The following is a 21,046-nucleotide window of genomic DNA, read 5'->3' as shown; positions in this document are numbered from 1 at the left end:
CCGGGCCATTTCTCATCACATGGCCTGAAGCCGTCTACCTTTCTTTTATTTCACGGATGATTACAACTTTGGTGGAGGCTCGTTCACGTTTTCGTGCAGCGCCAAAGTCTTATTCCGAATAAAAAACAGTAAGAGTCTCAGAGCTTTGCCGATACTTTTTGTCCTGTTGGAAATCTTGCGGTGAAAACACAAACAATATGAGGAGTATACATTTAATCCCACGTTGATTCGATTCATTCTAAGAAAAGGCGTTGTACCAAGCTCATGCCGGAATGCCTAACAGCGAGAACTAGACGTCGGAGTTCTCGAGCTGAAAATTGCTTTCAGTCTTTGCACGCAATTAGAAATTGTGCAAACAAGCAAACGTAGCAACCAACAACGGCAGCACGGAGCCATCATAACGATTAAGCCAGCTGTGAACCATTTCGGGTTATGCGAGAAGCATGATCCTCCGACGCGATTTTGGCGAGAACTTTACGCGGGCAAAGTTTTCAAGTGGGTTTATGAATTAATCAATACCGAGAAGAAAATGTAAAGTTCAGGCTAATTTGAGCAGAAAAAAAAAACCATCATCTTGCTTGGGTAAAGTTTAATTGAACTGAAATCTCATGCCACATGATGATTGTGCCTTTTGGATTAAGGGGGTGAAAATTATCGCGTCGAAAGTTGTGATGATCTATTAGGTTAAGGGAGGATAAGCGTATCGTACATCCTTCATCAAAGGTTTCTATTGTAACGAAAGTTTACGTGCTTTCGATCAAACTGTATAAGCTTTTGCCTGGCTGAAGTTGCAAATTCAAACAGAATGATTAATTGCATCGAATTTAAATGCTATAGTTAGTTAGTTACACACTTGCCCCGTAACGTGGGTAGATCACCTTTTCGTGGTACGTTAAGGGATGTAAGATCTACCACCGATTCCTAGTCCTGACTACTTCAAACTAGGGGAACAGGATTTTTCAGTAATCCAAGGATCACATCTTAGTCCTTGTTACTTTTTATGCCTTGTTGATAGTGACAAGACTCGGCTTTGTCTACCGAGGATGATCTTGAAACAAGGCAAAAAAATGAGTTAGTTGTCTTCATCTATGTGATTCCTAATCTTCTCTTCGTTGTTCCCTAGTTTGAAGTGGTTAAGACTAGGGTTCTGATGCATGGTCATTATCGGTGTCATACCTTAATTTTGTTGCTAAGGAATCCAATTTTGACTGACAAAGGGGCGCGCCTTTGGAGGGTGTTTCAACACTCCGAAGGGTATAAATAGCGGGACCTTCCAATTAGAGTCGGATCCTTGCGATAAATGCAAGAGTGGCAACTGTAAAAAAATCGAATACTTCATCATTTCTCAATAGTGATGGAGTAATACGACATGCACTAAACTAAGGACACGGGTTATACTACAATAGATCAATTTACTGGTAGTAGTGAAAACATGTACATTTAGGTGCCCTGAGACTGACATTTACTAGTTCCAGTTTTGTAATAAAATTGTACAAACGTACTTTTCGTCGAGTAACGAAATTCTTATTCTCGGAGCACTTAATTTTACGTGACATATTTGTTTACGTCTTATCGTCAAAAATAAATTCCGTCACGTGTAAAATTAGCACGTTTCTCCGTGACCTTCTATGGTTTAACACTCTCTCGCGCATGGTAACATACGCTCTCTAGTAAGCATGAGTGACAGTGTTCTTATGACCTAGTTGAAATGTTCTACCGGTGAGATGTGTGGACTAAAGCACTGTTAAGGTTGCTTGTAAGCAGAATGCATACCTTGCTTTATGGTTGTTTTAATAACGTTGACTGAAACGGTGTCACCGATGTTTAACTTCATTGGAATGTAGAAAATGAGGAAATGGTTAGGGGTGCTAAATAAAAAGTAATTTTGATTTTAAAGAGCATTTCAGCGTTGGGCTGGTTAGTCTCTAAATGTAACAGTTGTTGGCTGTTGACTGACATAATTTATTTCTATCTCGATCATTTGGTAAGTCCTTACTGGCTTAAATTTGGTTTTTTTAGCACAATTGTGAACGTGATCAGATAATTAGGTAGCGGGTGACCCCGGCGTAGTTGTTAACATAAAACCTCTCACGCCAAAGTCACGAATGACCCAAGAGTGTTAAAGTGAGTATAATAAAAAAAAAGTTAATTAGGTATGCAGTCATCAACAACCCAAGTAGCATTTCTTGTTTTATTGCACTCTTTTAGTGGTTTTTGAGATCAATTTTATAAAACCGTCAATAAAATTAATAGCTCCAGCACAACCTTTTGATAACCGCTATTAGATCGTCTTCCACAGCTTAGTGGACCACTCTTGATAAGGTTTATAAAGCATGTTTGAGAATCACAATAAAGCTGTCTTAAAACCTTTTGTCAGAAAGCCCCATACTCTACAAAAGGTTCTCATAGCCTCTTCAAGAGTAATATTGTATTCAAGCAGTTTACGCTTTGGTGAAATTCAGTTATAAATCCAATTTAATTTTTATTTGCTTCAAAGCAACCGCCATAAATTAGCTTGTTGTTGTTCTGTTCTGCTGAAACTTTTTTTTCCATATGGAAATCTTTAGCGGTAAAAATAGGTTTGAGTGTTGGTGTCAAGATCACCATGCAATCAATTTTGTTTCATGGCGACATTAGTGAAAATCTTAAAGAAAGTATATGACTTTTTAGAAGTTCCAAAACATATGCGCTTGAAATTTTATCGTGTATATTGGGAAAATATGAGCGTTACATAAATGCACCTCCAAAAAAATTCAAGTTAACAAAAAAGATTGTTTCATAAAATCAAATGAATTTGATGGAATCATCTTAATTTTACAGAAAATATATCTCAATACACACACTACGAAAAAGACATGTACATTTCAGTGCCCTGAGACCGACACATGCAAGCGGCCCTTTTGACATAAGAATCAGTTGTTAAGGACGAGAAAATCAATTCAATCAAACGCACTTTCAGTTTCAGGACACTTAACTTTACATGCCACGTTTGTTTGCGTTCTACGATTCACGTCAAAGCTGAATTACTTCTCGTGTAAAAATAGTAATTTCTAAGTGTGCATAAATTCATACCAATGCACACTGGAAATCATTTTGGATCTCTAATTTAGCCATTATTTTATTGAAATTTCTTGGATTTTATTCCATGGCTAATGGCATTTCCATAATATTGTCATGGCGACAGAGGACAGCATGCAAGAAAAACACCAAGCGCAACTTCTTAAAATGTCTAATGCTTACATTGCACACTGGGCCAGAAATGCAATCTAGCGGAGCAAAATTAATAACTTCGAAACGAAGCATTTTCGCGACTTGCTGTCTTCGGCAAAATTTCTCATCATATTTTTATTATTTAGCTTTATTTAGGAGGCATTTCTCATCATAATAAGAACCATCTATTGACATAAACAAATAGTTTTTTTTTCCTTTGGTTTGTTTTTTCCGTCGATCTTGTTTTCCGTGCTGAGCACCAATGCTACCGACGTGCCAGGAAGGCAGCTCTCACACCTGGACCCTACCTATCGACCCATCAACTCATGAACCGGGGACCAACGGCTTTACTTCCCATCCGAAGGAAGGCGTGATCAGAGATGTTATGCCTCAGAACATCCCGGCGGTTAAACAAATAGTTGAAAACTCTTCCGCAAAGATGGCACCGCAATCTAACTTCTTTCTTTGACGTTTTGGAGACTTGATGTCTTGGGCAAAGTTGTTTATCTTGACAAAATGAACAGCTCTTTCAAAGACGCTGGAGGACAGTCTACTGGTTCCAAGTTATATGGAGTTAAAGAAAAAAAATGTCGAAAATATGGTTTTTCTTTCATTTTGGTTTTTATTTGCTTACAACCATATCATGTTATATTTTTCTCTTATGCAAATGCATTAAATAAATAGCTTTTGTGAAGAAACATACTGGATTAAGCTTCAGATTGCAAAGATATTGTTAAAAAAACGAAAAAAAAAAACAATTTTCGAACTTCAATATCTCACAAAGCGCAAATAATCGCAACCTGATATTTTCAGCAAAAATTAAGCAATACTAAGCAATATATATCAAAATTTGAGAGAGGTATATTTTGATGTTTTTTTAGATTTTTTTCATTTTAGTGGAACATGATTTTTTTCTATAACTTTTTTTAATGCATTGAACATTGAAGAATTCACGACTTTGGCAAAGTTGTTTATCTTGATAAAATAAACAACCCTTCATAAGACTTTAAAACTTCACACTTCACGGGTATAAAAATTTCGACCATCTTGACACCCCTTAAATTGCGATTAGAGCTATTTTTACGGAGATAAATCGATTTAAAGGTTTGGGGAATCCACCGGCCGACAAATAAAGGATTTTGAAACATTTTATACTAAGAAATCCGGGTATAAAAATTTCGACCATCTGAACACCCCCCAAATCGCGATTAGAGCTATATTTACGGAGATAAATCGATTTAAAGGTTTGAAAAATCCACCAGCCGACAAATAAAGGATTTTTAAATATTTTATACTAGGAAATCCAGGTATAAAAATTTCGACCATCTGAACACCCCCCAAATCACGATAAGAGCTATATTTACGGAGATAAATCGATTTAATGGTTTGGGAAATCCACCAGCCGACAAATAAAGGATTTTGAAATATTTTATACTAGGAAATCCAGGTATAAAAATTTCGACCATCTGAACACCCCCCAAATCGCGATTAGAGCCATATTTACGGAGATAAATCGATTTGAAGGTTTGGAAAAACCTTCGGCCGACAAATAAAGGATTTTGAAACATTGTGCACAAGGAAATCCGGGTATAAAAATTTCGACCATCTGAAGACCCCCCAAATTGCGATTAGAGCGATATTTACGGAGATTAATGGATTTAAAGGTTTGTAAAAACCTTCGGCTGACAAATAAAGGATTTAGAAATATTTTATACTAGGAAATCCGGGTATAAAAATGTCGACCATCTGAACACCCCCCAAATCGCGATTAGAGCTATATTTACGGAGATAAATCGATTTAATGGTTTGGGAAATCCCCCGACTGACAAATAAAGGATTTTGAAATATTTTATACTAGGAAATCCGGGAATAAAAATTTCGACCATCTGAACACCCCCCAAATCGCGATTAGAGCTATATTTACGGAGATAAATCGATTTAAAGGTTTGTAAAAACCTTCGGCTGACAAATAAAGGATTTAGAAATATTTTATACTAGGAAATCCGGGTATAAAAATTTCGACCATCTGACACCCCCCAAATCGCGATTAGAGCTGTATTTACGGAGATAAATCGATTTAAAGGTTTGGGGAATCCACCGGCCGACAAATAAAGGATTTTGAAACATTTTATACTAAGAAATCCGGGTATAAAAATTTCGACCATCTGAACACCTCCCAAATCGCGATTAGAGCTATATTTACGGAGGTAAATCGATTTAAAGGTTTGAAAAATCCACCGGCCGACAAATAAAGGATTTTGAAATATTTTATACTAGGAAATCCAGGTATAAAAATTTCGACCATCTGAACACCCCCCAAATCGCGATTAGAGCCATATTTACGGAGATAAATCGATTTGAAGGTTTGGAAAAACCTTCGGCCGACAAATAAAGGATTTTGAAACATTGTGCACAAGGAAATCCGGGTATAAAAATTTCGACCATCTGAAGACCCCCCAAATTGCGATTAGAGCGATATTTACGGAGATTAATGGATTTAAAGGTTTGTAAAAACCTTCAGCTGACAAATAAAGGATTTAGAAATATTTTATACTAGGAAATCCGGGTATAAAAATGTCGACCATCTGAACACCCCCCAAATCGCGATTAGAGCTATATTTACGGAGATAAATCGATTTAATGGTTTGGGAAATCCCCCGACCGACAAATAAAGGATTTTGAAATATTTTATACTAGGAAATCCGGGAATAAAAATTTCGACCATCTGAACACCCCCCAAATCGCGATTAGAGCTATATTTACGGAGATAAATCGATTTAAAGGTTTGAAAAATCCACCGGCCGACAAATAAAGGATTTTGAAATATTTTATACTAGGAAATCCGGGTATAAAAATTTCGACCATCTGAACACCCCCCAAATCGCGATTAGAGCTGTATTTACGGAGATAAATCGATTTAAAGGTTTGGGGAATCCACCGGCCGACAAATAAAGGATTTTGAAACATTTTATACTAAGAAATCCGGGTATAAAAATTTCGACCATCTGAACACCTCCCAAATCGCGATTAGAGCTATATTTACGGAGGTAAATCGATTTAAAGGTTTGAAAAATCCACCGGCCGACAAATAAAGGATTTTGAAATATTTTATACTAGGAAATCCGGATATAAAAATTTCGACCATCTGAACACCCCCCAAATCGCGATTAGAGCCATATTTACGGAGATAAATCGATTTAAAGGTTTGGAAAATCCACCGGCCGACAAATAAAGGATTTGAAATATTTTATGTACTAGGAAATCCGAGTATAAAAATTTCGACCATCTGGACACCCCCCAAATCGTGATTAAAGCCATATTTACGGAGATAAATCGATTTAAAGGTTTGGGGAATCCACCGGCCGACAAATAAAGGATTTTGAAACATTTTATACTAAGAAATCCGGGTATAAAAATTTCGACCATCTGAACACCTCCCAAATCGCGATTAGAGCTATATTTACGGAGGTAAATCGATTTAAAGGTTTGAAAAATCCACCGGCCGACAAATAAAGGATTTTGAAATATTTTATACTAGGAAATCCAGGTATAAAAATTTCGACCATCTGAACACCCCCCAAATCGCGATTAGAGCCATATTTACGGAGATAAATCGATTTGAAGGTTTGGAAAAACCTTCGGCCGACAAATAAAGGATTTTGAAATATTGTGCACAAGGAAATCCGGGTATAAAAATTTCGACCATCTGAAGACCCCCCAAATTGCGATTAGAGCGATATTTACGGAGATAAATCGATTTAAAGGTTTGTAAAAACCTTCGGCTGACAAATAAAGGATTTAGAAATATTTTATACTAGGAAATCCGGGTATAAAAATGTCGACCATCTGAACACCCCCCAAATCGCGATTAGAGCTATATTTACGGAGATAAATCGATTTAATGGTTTGGGAAATCCCCCGACCGACAAATAAAGGATTTTGAAATATTTTATACTAGGAAATCCGGGAATAAAAATTTCGACCATCTGAACACCCCCCAAATCGCGATTAGAGCTATATTTACGGAGATAAATCGATTTAAAGGTTTGTAAAAACCTTCGGCTGACAAATAAAGGATTTAGAAATATTTTATACTAGGAAATCCGGGTATAAAAATTTCGACCATCTGACACCCCCCAAATCGCGATTAGAGCTGTATTTACGGAGATAAATCGATTTAAAGGTTTGGGGAATCCACCGGCCGACAAATAAAGGATTTTGAAACATTTTATACTAAGAAATCCGGGTATAAAAATTTCGACCATCTGAACACCTCCCAAATCGCGATTAGAGCTATATTTACGGAGGTAAATCGATTTAAAGGTTTGAAAAATCCACCGGCCGACAAATAAAGGATTTTGAAATATTTTATACTAGGAAATCCGGATATAAAAATTTCGACCATCTGAACACCCCCCAAATCGCGATTAGAGCTATATTTACGGAGATAAATCGATTTAAAGGTTTGAAAAATCCACCGGCCGACAAATAAAGGATTTTGAAATATTTTATACTAGGAAATCCGGGTATAAAAATTTCGACCATCTGAACACCCCCCAAATCGCGATTAGAGCTGTATTTACGGAGATAAATCGATTTAAAGGTTTGGGGAATCCACCGGCCGACAAATAAAGGATTTTGAAACATTTTATACTAAGAAATCCGGGTATAAAAATTTCGACCATCTGAACACCTCCCAAATCGCGATTAGAGCTATATTTACGGAGGTAAATCGATTTAAAGGTTTGAAAAATCCACCGGCCGACAAATAAAGGATTTTGAAATATTTTATACTAGGAAATCCGGATATAAAAATTTCGACCATCTGAACACCCCCCAAATCGCGATTAGAGCTATATTTACGGAGATAAATCGATTTAAAGGTTTGGAAAATCCACCGGCCGACAAATAAAGGATTTGAAATATTTTATGTACTAGGAAATCCGAGTATAAAAATTTCGACCATCTGGACACCCCCCAAATCGTGATTAAAGCCATATTTACGGAGATAAATCGATTTAAAGGTTTGGGGAATCCACCGGCCGACAAATAAAGGATTTTGAAACATTTTATACTAAGAAATCCGGGTATAAAAATTTCGACCATCTGAACACCTCCCAAATCGCGATTAGAGCTATATTTACGGAGGTAAATCGATTTAAAGGTTTGAAAAATCCACCGGCCGACAAATAAAGGATTTTGAAATATTTTATACTAGGAAATCCAGGTATAAAAATTTCGACCATCTGAACACCCCCCAAATCGCGATTAGAGCCATATTTACGGAGATAAATCGATTTGAAGGTTTGGAAAAACCTTCGGCCGACAAATAAAGGATTTTGAAATATTGTGCACAAGGAAATCCGGGTATAAAAATTTCGACCATCTGAAGACCCCCCAAATTGCGATTAGAGCGATATTTACGGAGATAAATCGATTTAAAGGTTTGTAAAAACCTTCGGCTGACAAATAAAGGATTTAGAAATATTTTATACTAGGAAATCCGGGTATAAAAATGTCGACCATCTGAACACCCCCCAAATCGCGATTAGAGCTATATTTACGGAGATAAATCGATTTAATGGTTTGGGAAATCCCCCGACCGACAAATAAAGGATTTTGAAATATTTTATACTAGGAAATCCGGGAATAAAAATTTCGACCATCTGAACACCCCCCAAATCGCGATTAGAGCAATATTTACGGAGATAAATCGATTTAAAGGTTTGTAAAAACCTTCGGCTGACAAATAAAGGATTTAGAAATATTTTATACTAGGAAATCCGGGTATAAAAATTTCGACCATCTGACACCCCCCAAATCGCGATTAGAGCTGTATTTACGGAGATAAATCGATTTAAAGGTTTGGGGAATCCACCGGCCGACAAATAAAGGATTTTGAAACATTTTATACTAAGAAATCCGGGTATAAAAATTTCGACCATCTGAACACCTCCCAAATCGCGATTAGAGCTATATTTACGGAGGTAAATCGATTTAAAGGTTTGAAAAATCCACCGGCCGACAAATAAAGGATTTTGAAATATTTTATACTAGGAAATCCGGATATAAAAATTTCGACCATCTGAACACCCCCCAAATCGCGATTAGAGCTATATTTACGGAGATAAATCGATTTAAAGGTTTGGAAAATCCACCGGCCGACAAATAAAGGATTTGAAATATTTTATGTACTAGGAAATCCGAGTATAAAAATTTCGACCATCTGGACACCCCCCAAATCGTGATTAAAGCCATATTTACGGAGATAAATCGATTTAAAGGTTTGGGGAATCCACCGACCGACAAATAAAGGATTTTGAAACATTTTATACTAGGAAATCCGGGTATTAAATTTCGACCATCTGAACAAGTAACAATACTTGGGAATGCTTCGTAGTGAAAAAAAAAAATGTGTTATCGAAATTAGACCCTCATTGTAAAAATTCCATTTCAGAATTTTGCACCTGATACGGCAAATGGACACATTTGATCCCTGGGGACAATTAATGCCCTCAGTTTTCTCGAGTTCCGGAAAGGATTTTTTTTGTCAAGCAAGAAGCCATAAAGCTTCGTCCAACCAGAAGATTAAGTTAAGTGACTTGCGTAAGGTGGTTTGAAGGATTTCTTTTTTTTTTTTGAAAGCGAACTTTTGCATTACCAGCATCAAAATGTTTTTGTATTTTTTTGGATATGCACCTAACCAAAACTTACTAAATTTTGTGATCACACACATTTTAATAAGTAAAATCAATGGGGTGTTTTATACTGCTTCTGAAAGAATCACCACCAGATGACGAGCCACTTTCAATCGTATGGGCTGGTGGAAAACTGACCTGATAATGTTTGCCGAAAATTCACTTTTAATCAAAACTATTAATAAGTATGCACTTTGTACGCAATATTATTTTTACATAATATCGTTATTTCTACCCACTTAGCTTTTTGCTACTGAGCTCGGCTGTGCAAATCTCTTCAAAAAAAGTTTAACTGAGATCGCAGCAAATATTTCATTTGTTTGCTGAGATTCAGCTAAGCATTTTCCGAGACTCAGCAATCAAGTGCCACTTTTCCTGAGATCTCAGTGAAAATTATTTTTGTCAAAATTTGCACAGCTGAGCTCAGTAGAAAAAAAACTAAATGTGTGCAAATACCTAACAGAATGTAGAGAAACTCCATACTCTAAAACTGGTTTATCCACCACTACACAGTGGTCCAGAATGCAGATTTAGGTGGAATGATATGTTTTGAGCCTGAAATTGAAACTTTAGACTAAAAGTTTCTTCTACAAAGTTGTTCCTTATAGTTATGCCCTCATTTTTATGACAATGAATTCTAGGGTGGTTCCTATTATCATTAAAATCAAAAATCTAACTTATTTGTTTGAATAAATTAAGGTATACATTCTTTGGCAAAGTTATAGCTGAGCTAATTTCAAGCAACTTTGTAGAGAACAATTTTTTTGTATCTCTTAAATTGGACGATTTAGAGCTATTTTCTTGAATTGAGTTAGGGTGGCTCTAAAAAAACAGTTGTTTTGCTCTAGTTTTCTTATTTTTAATTTCTCAGCAAAGATGTTTGGAAATAACTTTTAGATCTTAAGAAGGCGCAAATTTTTGCCATACAAAGCTTGTCAATATCTTTCGCCGATCAAGAGTTATTGACGTTTTTATACTAAAAATATGCACTTTTCAAATGTTAATATCTCTGGTTGGGGCAAACAAAAAAAAAAAAAAATTTTCTACGGCATTTGAAAGGGCGTATTTTATTCTCAATAATATGAATAAATATTGTATGTTATTTTTTAGACTCGTATTAAATCAATTTGAATTTATTCATATTTTTTACTATATTCGGGTATATCTTTTTTTTTAGAAGAGATACAGGCAACAAATTTCGCTATAAAACATTCGTCTTAAAGAGTTTCAAAAGTCTCTACAAGATGACTTTCATGAAAAATTTCAAATAAAAAAGTTATTGGCAAAAGATGGATTTCATAGGACCACTCTAATGACAAATTTAAATAAAATGTACTAGTACATTTGTTTCAATAGTTGGACATTTAGTGTCTTTCAAGAAGTTTTTGTTCGTAAAAATTCCTTTCTTTTGGTGTTTGCAAACGTCAGGGGGGTCCTCAAATTAGGGAATTTTTAAAAGTAACTTTTTTGTTTTACAAAATAAAAACATGTGTTCTTTAAAAAAGTTGTAGCTTAGTTTATTTCGAGCAACTTAGTCGAAGAAATTTTTTTCCTATCTCTTAACGTTCTCAGTTTAGAGTAATTTTTCGGAGTTGATCCTGGAAAAAATAGTTTTTTAGCACTAACTTTTTTATTTGAAATTTCTCATGAAAGTCATCTTCTAGAGACTTTTAAAACTCTTAAAGACGAATTTTTTATAGCGAAATTTGTTGTTTGTATCTCTTCTAATAAAAAAGATATACTCGAATATAGTAAAAAATATGAATAAATTCAAATTGATTTTATGCGAGTTTAAAAAATAACATAACTCCATTTTTTTCATATTATTGAGAATAACATACGCCCTTTCAAATGCCATAGAAACACTTTTTTTTTGTTTGCCTCAACCAGAGATATTAACATTTGAAAAGTGCATATTTTTAGTATAAAAACGTCAATAACTCTTGATCGGCGAAAGATATTGACAAGCTTTGTGCGGCAAAAATTTGCGCCTTCTTAGGATCTAAAAGTTTTTTCAAAGACACTTTTGCTGAGAAATTCGAAATAAGAAAACTAGAGCAAAACAACTGTTTTTTTAGAGCCACCCTAACTCAATTCAAGAAAATAGCTCTAAATCGGCCAATTAAAGAGATACAAAAAAGTTGTTCTCTACAAAGTTGCTTGAAATTAGCTCAGCTATAACTTATGTATACCTTAATTTATTCAAACAAATAAGTTAGATTTTTGATTTTAATGATAATAGGAACCACCCTAGTATTCATTGTCATAAAAATGAGGGCATAACTATAAGGAACAACTTTGTAGAAGAGACTTTTAGTCTAAAGTTTCAATTTCAGGCTCAAAACATATCATTCCACCTAAATCTGCATTCTGGACCACTATGCACTGGTGGGGCGAAATCTGTGGGATATGACGGTGGGTAGTAGTATCCTATATAGTTGTAATCATTGAATTGGTGTTGACTCTTTTGATTTCGGTTTGATTTCAAATTGTTAAACCAGTTGGGGAGTCTTGCCCCCGAGAATTTCGGCACACTTCTTCTTCTTCTTCGCTTTTCAAGCTTATTGCTTATCGCATATTAGCTTATTACATGCTCGCAACATAGTGTTCTAGATGCACATCCACACTCCTTAATTGAGAGCTTGCGATGCCTGTACAATGTTTGCATTATTATATTTATGTGGCAAGTACAATCATACCCAGGGCAGTCAAGAAATTTTCCAACCCGAAAAATTCCTAGACCCGACCGGGAACCGAACGCAGCTACCTCCAGCATGGCTTTGTAGCTGCGCCTTTGCTGACTGAGCTAAGGGCTGACTGGACTTAAACACTTGAGTTTCAGATTCTAGAACCATCTGGCACTGATTTTTAATCAGTGCCTCTGACTTGGCTACTTCCCCTTGTGCTGGAAGTCAGCTAAAGTCATACCCATCTGGAAGTCTGGGAAGGATTCATCCTCTCCTTCAAGTTATCGACCAATCACTTGTTACTCGAGGAACAGTTTGGTTTTCGGAAAGGTCGTTCGACCGTCCACCAGCTGACTCGAGTAACAAACATTCTCAGACGGAAAAAAATCTTTTTCGAAAACATCTGCCATGGCGTTGTTGGACATTGAAAAAGCGTTGGTTCTCTGTGTAATAACAGCTGATCTGGCAATAACAGAGTAGAATCTGCGGGCGGTCAATCATGCTCATGTTCATATCTCAGAAATGCTAAAACATTTGTTCTGGTGTTTAAGGATCCTCCTTCAGAGGCCCTTTTTTTCTCGTTCAAACGAAACAAACTAGCCAACGTGCTAAAAATATCACTAAAAATAAAAAAAAATCTGGTTTCTGGTTCATGAGCTATGAATTTTCAAAGCATGAGATACCCGGGAAAACCCGAAAACTTCAATTGAAGAATCTTTTAAATTTGTCGAACCTCTTAACGGAATCCCTTTATGAAGAGCTTTGAGTGGGTTGGTTTATTTCCTTTAAATTCCGTTATAATTGCTTATATTTTGACAGATACGCGTATTTCGTCTACTACTTGCAGACTTCATCAGTGCCAAGTAGTGTTGTTGAGTACTTGGCACTGATGACATCTGCAAGTAGTAGACGAAATACGCGTATCTGTCAAAAGATAAGCAATCATAACGGAATTTAAAGGGAATAAACCAGCCCACTCAAAGCTCTTCATTCAATTGAAGGTTTCTTGGAAAATTGGTCATCCCTAATATTTTGTACTTTTGCTTCATTCATGTTATCATAAACTGTACCTGTTGGTGAAATTTCATAGCATTCTGTGAACCTTTGGCTCATTTTGTCCGATAGTAAAAAAAATAAAATAAATATCCAATAGGCGATAGAGTCGTGTTCCCAAAACCGGGTAGGCACTGAATTCGATTTCACATTTTAAGCCTTTTAATCATTCGTCATTGTTAGTAAAAACTCAAAGGACCGCTGGTTTCAAGCATATGCAAACAAATGCATTCTACTCGAATTGTGCATTTGCTATGGCAGAAAATCATAATATCATGAAAAATGTAATTGCAATCTGATTACATTTCGTTCGCTTGCAATCATTACCGTTGACTGACGGGAAAATTAAGTTTAAAATGCCCTCCTCTCCTCACACCATCCTTTCAACCAACCACAGACCCGGAGCAACCGCTTCATCCAGCAAATCAAAAATTAACGTTGGTCATTTTTACTCAAACAAACAGCAATAAAAGCATTTCATCGTCGTTTCTGCAAAGCAGTCGCACACACAGAAAATGAGTTCCAATTCAAAAACATTCCGAAGCTTTTTATTCTTTCCTCGCAGGGTTTCACCCGTAACGAACAACCATCCACGGAAAACAAAAATTCATAAATGCTTTATGAGTTTATGAAATTCGTTGTACGGTGGAATGGCGTAGCATTTCTATACTACACCGGGCAGTTCTCAAATTCCCACCTCCCGGGGCGAGGGAGATCCGAATCCGCTGCCCGGAAGATGCTAGGCGAACAAAAATATAAATTGCGAACATAGTTGAAACTCATTCCCGCTGCCACTCACTCATTTCTACGACAACAGTAGGTTATGGGTACAGCGGGGCAGAGCAGAGCAGCGCGCGGGAGCAAAAATGGATAGGAACACGTGCCATCAGTCCCGCATTTCCACCGCAACCGACGTTGACCGCTGTACCACCGGCCGCAATGGCCGCGTATCCTTGCCATTGGTCGAAAGGCATCGTTCCCGTTTCATCGGGACGGGATCAGATACGGACAGTGGAAAGAGGCGCACCCGAGTCTCGAGCTTTTATGTGTCACAATAAAATTAAATTTGTCTTTCGAGTATTTTCTCTGTTTGTCTCTCGGCGGACGAGCTTGACCATTGCACTGCCGGCAAAAAAAAAAAAAAAACAATTGCGGTGGGAGCTATTAGTGGGTTTTGTGGAAGAAAATGAGCTATGTCAGGTGCAGAGCAGAGTTTGACAGGCTTTTGCTCGTGTTTTGAATGGCACTTTGGACGAACTGGAATTGGTGGAATATTTTCTGGAAATTGTTAGTGCGCATCATGCCGGAATTTTAATTGTTCATGAAGAATGTTTCTTCAACTCACGTCAGTAAGATTTATGAATATTTATGGTACGACAAAGAGGGCAGGGGGAGGTGGTCGGTTCATCATGAATATTTTCCAACAATATATTCGACACACAAACCAGTTTTGATCAATGTTTCTCCAATTAATGAATTCAATTTCGGAATTGAAAGACTGTACTCGAAAAAAGTGATACACACAAAAATGATTGGCAAAAATTCATTTTCAGTCGGATTCTCTCTAAACTTTGAGGAAATAAACTTCAACATTATGGTTAGGTTTCTTTTTCATTGCTTTATTGGATCTCGCACCTTGCACTTGACCCCACTCATTAGATTTTGGGAAATGGCGGGTCCAACTTCTTTTGATACTTTTACCCACTGTTTCTTCAAAACAAGCTTGTTCTCTAACACCTTAGGTGTTTTACGAAGTCTGGCCTTCATGTATTTTGTGGCTTGACGTATTTTGGTACAAAAACAACATTGTTGTCTCTGTACCAGTCTAACACCGGCCGCGTGTAGTGGGAGGATGCCAAATCCGGCCAAAACAGCGTCTCACCTCCGGAGGCACTCGTCCCGGTTGAATCGATCAACTGGTTTCAAATATATGGCCGGAACCAGTTCCATTGAATACGGGCCTTCATATAAGATATGACCAAAAAATTGCGGCACATTAAATCACAACGGATTTCGAAAACAATTTTAATGATACCATTTGAGTATGTTCTGGACACCTACGGGTAGGGGGTCATAATCTGACATGAGCCCAAACTCATGATGACGCACATCTTATCATATGAGAATACAATAACAAGCCGATTTACGATCATATTGAGAGCCGTAGACCAAATTAGTGACACCCGGACAGGCGCCGCCGGGATGTTCTGAGGCATAACATCTCTGATCATACCTGATCACGAAGTAAAGCCGTTGGTCCCCAGTTCATGAGTTGATGGGTTGATAGGTAGGGTCCAGGTGTGGGAGCTGTCTCTCTGACGTCGGTAGCATTGGTGCTTAGCACGCAAAACAAGATCGACGGAAAACAAATCAAGGAAAAAAAAAAATGAAACCATGATTCATTTTTCATATTTTAGAGATTGACGTTGTTCCCGTGCAGGATTCCTATTCTGGTTTTTGGGATATCAAAATCATGAACCAAAATAGTCCCAAATGAATCTATTTCTGGATTTATAGGCATTCATATTAGTTTGCATTTATTCATAGAATTCTCAGAGAATGCTGTCCAGAACTCCACAGAAAATGCAGTTTTCAGTAAAGGCACGGTATTAGCAAGCCGAAGATGGTGGGTTCGATTCCAGGCCCGGTGGAGAAAATCTTTCGGGTTGGATATTTTCTCGACATCCCTGGTCATATAGCATCTGTTCGGGAATGAGCCCAACAATTCAACCTTGGATTCTGTTGATCAGTAGCAATGGTGCTCAGCACGGAAAACAAGATCGATGGAAAACAAATCAAGTAAAAAAAAAGAATTCCGTAAAATGATGCATTAAGCTTTTGTTGGTTTTTATATTAACTACAACTTTGATGAATAACTCAAATCTGTATTTAGTGAACAGAACCAACCAATGGTTTACAGTTAATTTAAATTTCCTTCACTGAAAAACAATAACAAGTTTTGTCAGCTCTAGTTCGTCATGTAGAAGAGATGCAGATTTGAGTAACTGTCAAAAACTGTAGCTTATTTATATCAAAACCTAGAAAAGCTTTGCTCATTATTTTTTTAAATTCTGTCGATGAACAAAGTTAGAGGCAAATAAATGTAAATGAATACACGAAATGAAAGTAAATGATTGTCTATGCCTGCTCAGGCTAACCGGGATTTCAGCGAATCCTGTTTATAATGCCAAGAAGTGTCGTTCAGGATTCCACATAAATCTAATCAGGATTTCACGAAATGCTGCTTAAAATTCCAGAAAATGACGTTCAGGAGTCGAGGGACACAGAATTTTGTTACCGTTTCCGAAGTTCAAGATTTGTGTTTGAGATTACAATAAACTCCATATCACTGAGGCAAATAAACCTAAGAATTTCATAAGGACGATTTATGAACGACACATATGAATTTCATAAGCATGACTTATGAAAGATTTTCGTCCAACTGTTAGCTGTTAAAAGTCTTTAACCATTACATTTACCCAAGCGTTGAAAGACGAGTGGTCAACACACGAGCCCTGTTATCTCAACGTCCATGGTTCGGTTCCAGCCTGCTCCGTTTTATTATTTTTCATAAGGTAAATCAATGAAATTCATACCGATTTCTGGTGGCTAAAATTCCTTTGTGATTCTTATGAAATTCTTACGTAATTTTACCGCAGTGATAGAATCCGGTGTATTATGCTTATATTTAGACATACTTTCCATAATTCAAAAAGATAAAACAGATGAGCTGAACTTACAGAATGCACTATTTAGGATTTAAGGTAATGCTTTTTAAGATGCCAAGGTAATCGTGAGCAAAGTAATTTAACATCTTGATCTCAACTAGATAACAAGTCTTGTTATTCCAAATATCATTTTGTTTTCAGTTGTTATCGCATTACTAATTTAGTTATCAACCTTGAATAATTTTGTTATCAGTTGTTATCATGACTAAGACGTACTATTGGTTTGTGAACTGCTGTAACATCATAACATTATTTGGAATCGGTTGAAAAAAAGTACATAAATCACTAGACTTGTTACCAAGATATTTGCAATGATATCAAAATTTGTTATTTTTGTGATATCAAACATGGATTTTTTTGTTATATTTTTTATGTTGGCTGTTAAATCAACTGCAATTATAAAATATTCATTTTTCAAACCTTGATAACCGGGTATCAGAATATGCTATCAATTTGGTACAACACATTGCCCAGGATGCTGATAAAGGTTCTATGGAATCCAAGGTATTGAGATTGCGAATTTGATTTATTGCATTTTTTTTTCCTTTGGTTTGTTTTTTTCCGTCGATCTTGTTTTCGTGCTGAGCACCAATGCTACCGACGTGCCAGGAAGGCAGCTCCCACACCTGGACCCTACCTATCGACCCATCAACTCATGAACCGGGGACCAACGGCTTTACTTCCCATCCGAAGGAAGGCGTGATCAAAGATGTTATGCCTCAGAACATCCCGGCGGCGCCCAGGCCTGCTGGGGTGAAAAGTAATCACGCTTACCACTACACCACCGGCGCCGTTGATTTATTGCATGTAACATTTCAATAATTTAGAAGTTTCTCCAACCCAACATACAATATTAGCTGTGAATCAGCTTATACAGGTGAAGTTTTCCTTATGCAGCTAAAACAGGCTTATTCAATTAAATATTAACATGGAAAATAGTTTGTTGGGTAGTCCTTAAAGAATCTATTTCGGCATTCATAGGCATTCTATAGATTAAAATACATATTTGTACAGGACATGATAAAACTCATTAAAATTTCTGTATCCTGTATTGCAGTCAGGAATCCAGGGTATCCCATTTTGAATTATAAGTCGTTCGGTACAAATATAAAAGGAATCCTACTCAGAACCTTAAGAAAGGGATCCAATTCAATGCTTAAAGAAATCCCGTTAGGCATTCCAAAGAATTCTGTTCACTACTCTCTCTTGTGAATCCAATTCAGAGTGCCAAGGAATCTCGTGTACTCAGGTAATCCTATCAGGACTCTAAGCCATATCTCTCTAAATTCAAAGCGAGGAATCTACATTATGATTTTGAGACCCTTATTCAGAATTCGAAGGCTTCTCATGCATAATTGAACAGTCCTTTTTTGGATCTGAACTTAGGATTGAACCCTTTTTTAAATTCTTCATTAAGGTGATTTTAAGCCACTTCTGGGCATTTTTTTTTTATGGGGGAGGGAGGAGTTGAACCACTGCGTCCATTATTACCCTGTTTACTGTTCGTATCATGCAAGCTGACCACCATTCAATGAGTGGACAGCTAATTGCCTGGACACGTCCTTTCCCAGTCAGGTATGATATGGTTTATGAAACCAAATACATTTCCAGGATTAGCAGACCAAATCCCACTAGGTTGTAAGATAACACTACGAAGAAATTTAGATCAACACCTGTGAAATGCACTGCAATTGCAGAGCAGATGTTCCGAGGTTTCACGTTCTGTGCTACAGAAATGACAGATATCGCTCTGAACCCAACAAAGTTCTTCAAACGATATCTACTCAGACAGTGCCCAGTTACTAGGCCAGTGTATATACTAAGAGCCCGTTTATTGAGCTCCAAGAGCTTTTTGGTATGTGTTACATTTGGAGTTATAAATCTTTTCGACTGGTTGCACTTCGTTTCGACTGGTTGCACTTCGGGACCCTTTGTTCTTCCCAGCGTTTGAGTTCCATTTTTTACCGTACAGTTTGATATTCCACAGTATGGTTCTGGGCCCATAAACGGTGAATTGGAACCTAATTTTGCGAGATTGTCTCCCCTTTCATTCCCTTTAATGCCACAGTGTCCAGGAACCCAATATAAGTTTACTGAGTTCTGTTTGCACAGCTGTCGCAACAAGAGAATACATTCCCAGACAATCTTTGATGTACATTTGTAACCACAAAGCGCTTTTAGTGCTGCGTTACTGTCAGATAAAAATACAGATATTTGCACATCTATATTTTCTTCTTAGGCAAACACTTACACATTCAAGTATGGCTACGATTTCCGCTTGAAACACTGTTGGACAATGTCCCATCGCTACTGAAATATTTGTCCCAGGGCCAAAGATTCCTGCACCTGTTTGTGTACCAATTTTTGAGTTATCTGTGAAAAATATGATTGAGCCTTGGCGAATGCTAGGACCACCGACTTCCCAATCCGAACGCAACATTTCACATACGTTGAAGGGAGTGTCATAATTGTCCTCTGGTTTCATCCAGTCTCCATTCATACTCATCACTGGTCCTCTTTGGAAGTATTGTAAAATGCTTAGACCTTTGAGCCTTAGAGCACTTCTTTCCGCTTCTAGTTGCACGTATTCATGCAAGGGCAGTAGATTAAGAATTGCATCTAACGCTTTTGATGGGGTGCTGCGCATCGCACCCGTTATAGCAATACATGCTAGACCTTGTAGTTTTGCCAGCTTCCTCTGTGCGGTAGCCTCTTTCGTTTTTGGCCACCACACTAACGAAGCGTAAGTAACTTTTGGACAGATTACTGATGTGTAAATCCACATTGTCATTGTTGGTTTCAAACCCCATTTTCTACCAACAGTTTTGGAGCATAACCACTGGTTGCTTTGTTGATCACAGAATCAATCTGAGCATTCCAATTCAACTTGACATCCAATATAACTCCTAGGTATTTGACCTGTTCACTAAGATGGATCTGTTCTCCTCCAAGCTTGAACTCCTTTAGGTTGAACTTCCTCTTTCTAGTAAAAGGGACGATTACTACTTTTGACGGATTAATGTTTAGGCCCTCCTTAATACACCAAGATTGGGTAAACTTTAGAGCCTGTTGCATTCTTTCTGAAATGATAGCATCAAACTTTCCCCTAACTACGTTGACTATATCATACGCAAAGCCCACAACTTCGAAACCTTTCGCCTCTAGGCTTCTTAGAAGATAATCTACAACTAAAAACCACATTAGTGGTGAGAGGACTCCTCCTTGAGGACAGCCTTTCGTTGCCTTTACTGTTATAGATGAGCTTCCCAGCACTTCTGGGCTAGTTCATCACCAAAAGGGGACTCTATTAAGAATTGCAAGGACTCTTTTTATAGAACCCCTTCAAGTATCAAAGAAACTTCATTTAGGATTCCAAAGATAAGGAGATAGAGGAGGATTAGTAATTTCCATTTAATGTCACTACCTTATTTGCTTATCCTTGATATATACGCGTATTTCGTCTACAATGTGCAGACTTCTTCAGTGTCTTGTTCTAATAGTCAGAAGTCTGCACTATGTAGACGAAATACGCATATTTGTCAAGGAAAAGCATATACGGTAGTGGAATTAAATGGAAATTACTAATTCTTCTCTTTCCCTTCTACAGGTATTCCACTAAGACGCCCACATTCACCAGGATTCAAAAGATCCTTGTTCTGCTTTTATAGAA

The sequence above is a fragment of the Ochlerotatus camptorhynchus genome, unplaced genomic scaffold (assembly GCF_037179485.1).
Source record: "Ochlerotatus camptorhynchus isolate MF236.1 unplaced genomic scaffold, CSIRO-AGI_Acam_v1.1 ptg000320l, whole genome shotgun sequence".
In the NCBI taxonomy this organism is placed as follows: domain Eukaryota; kingdom Metazoa; phylum Arthropoda; class Insecta; order Diptera; family Culicidae; genus Ochlerotatus; species Ochlerotatus camptorhynchus.
This window is presented reverse-complemented; position numbering follows the sequence as displayed.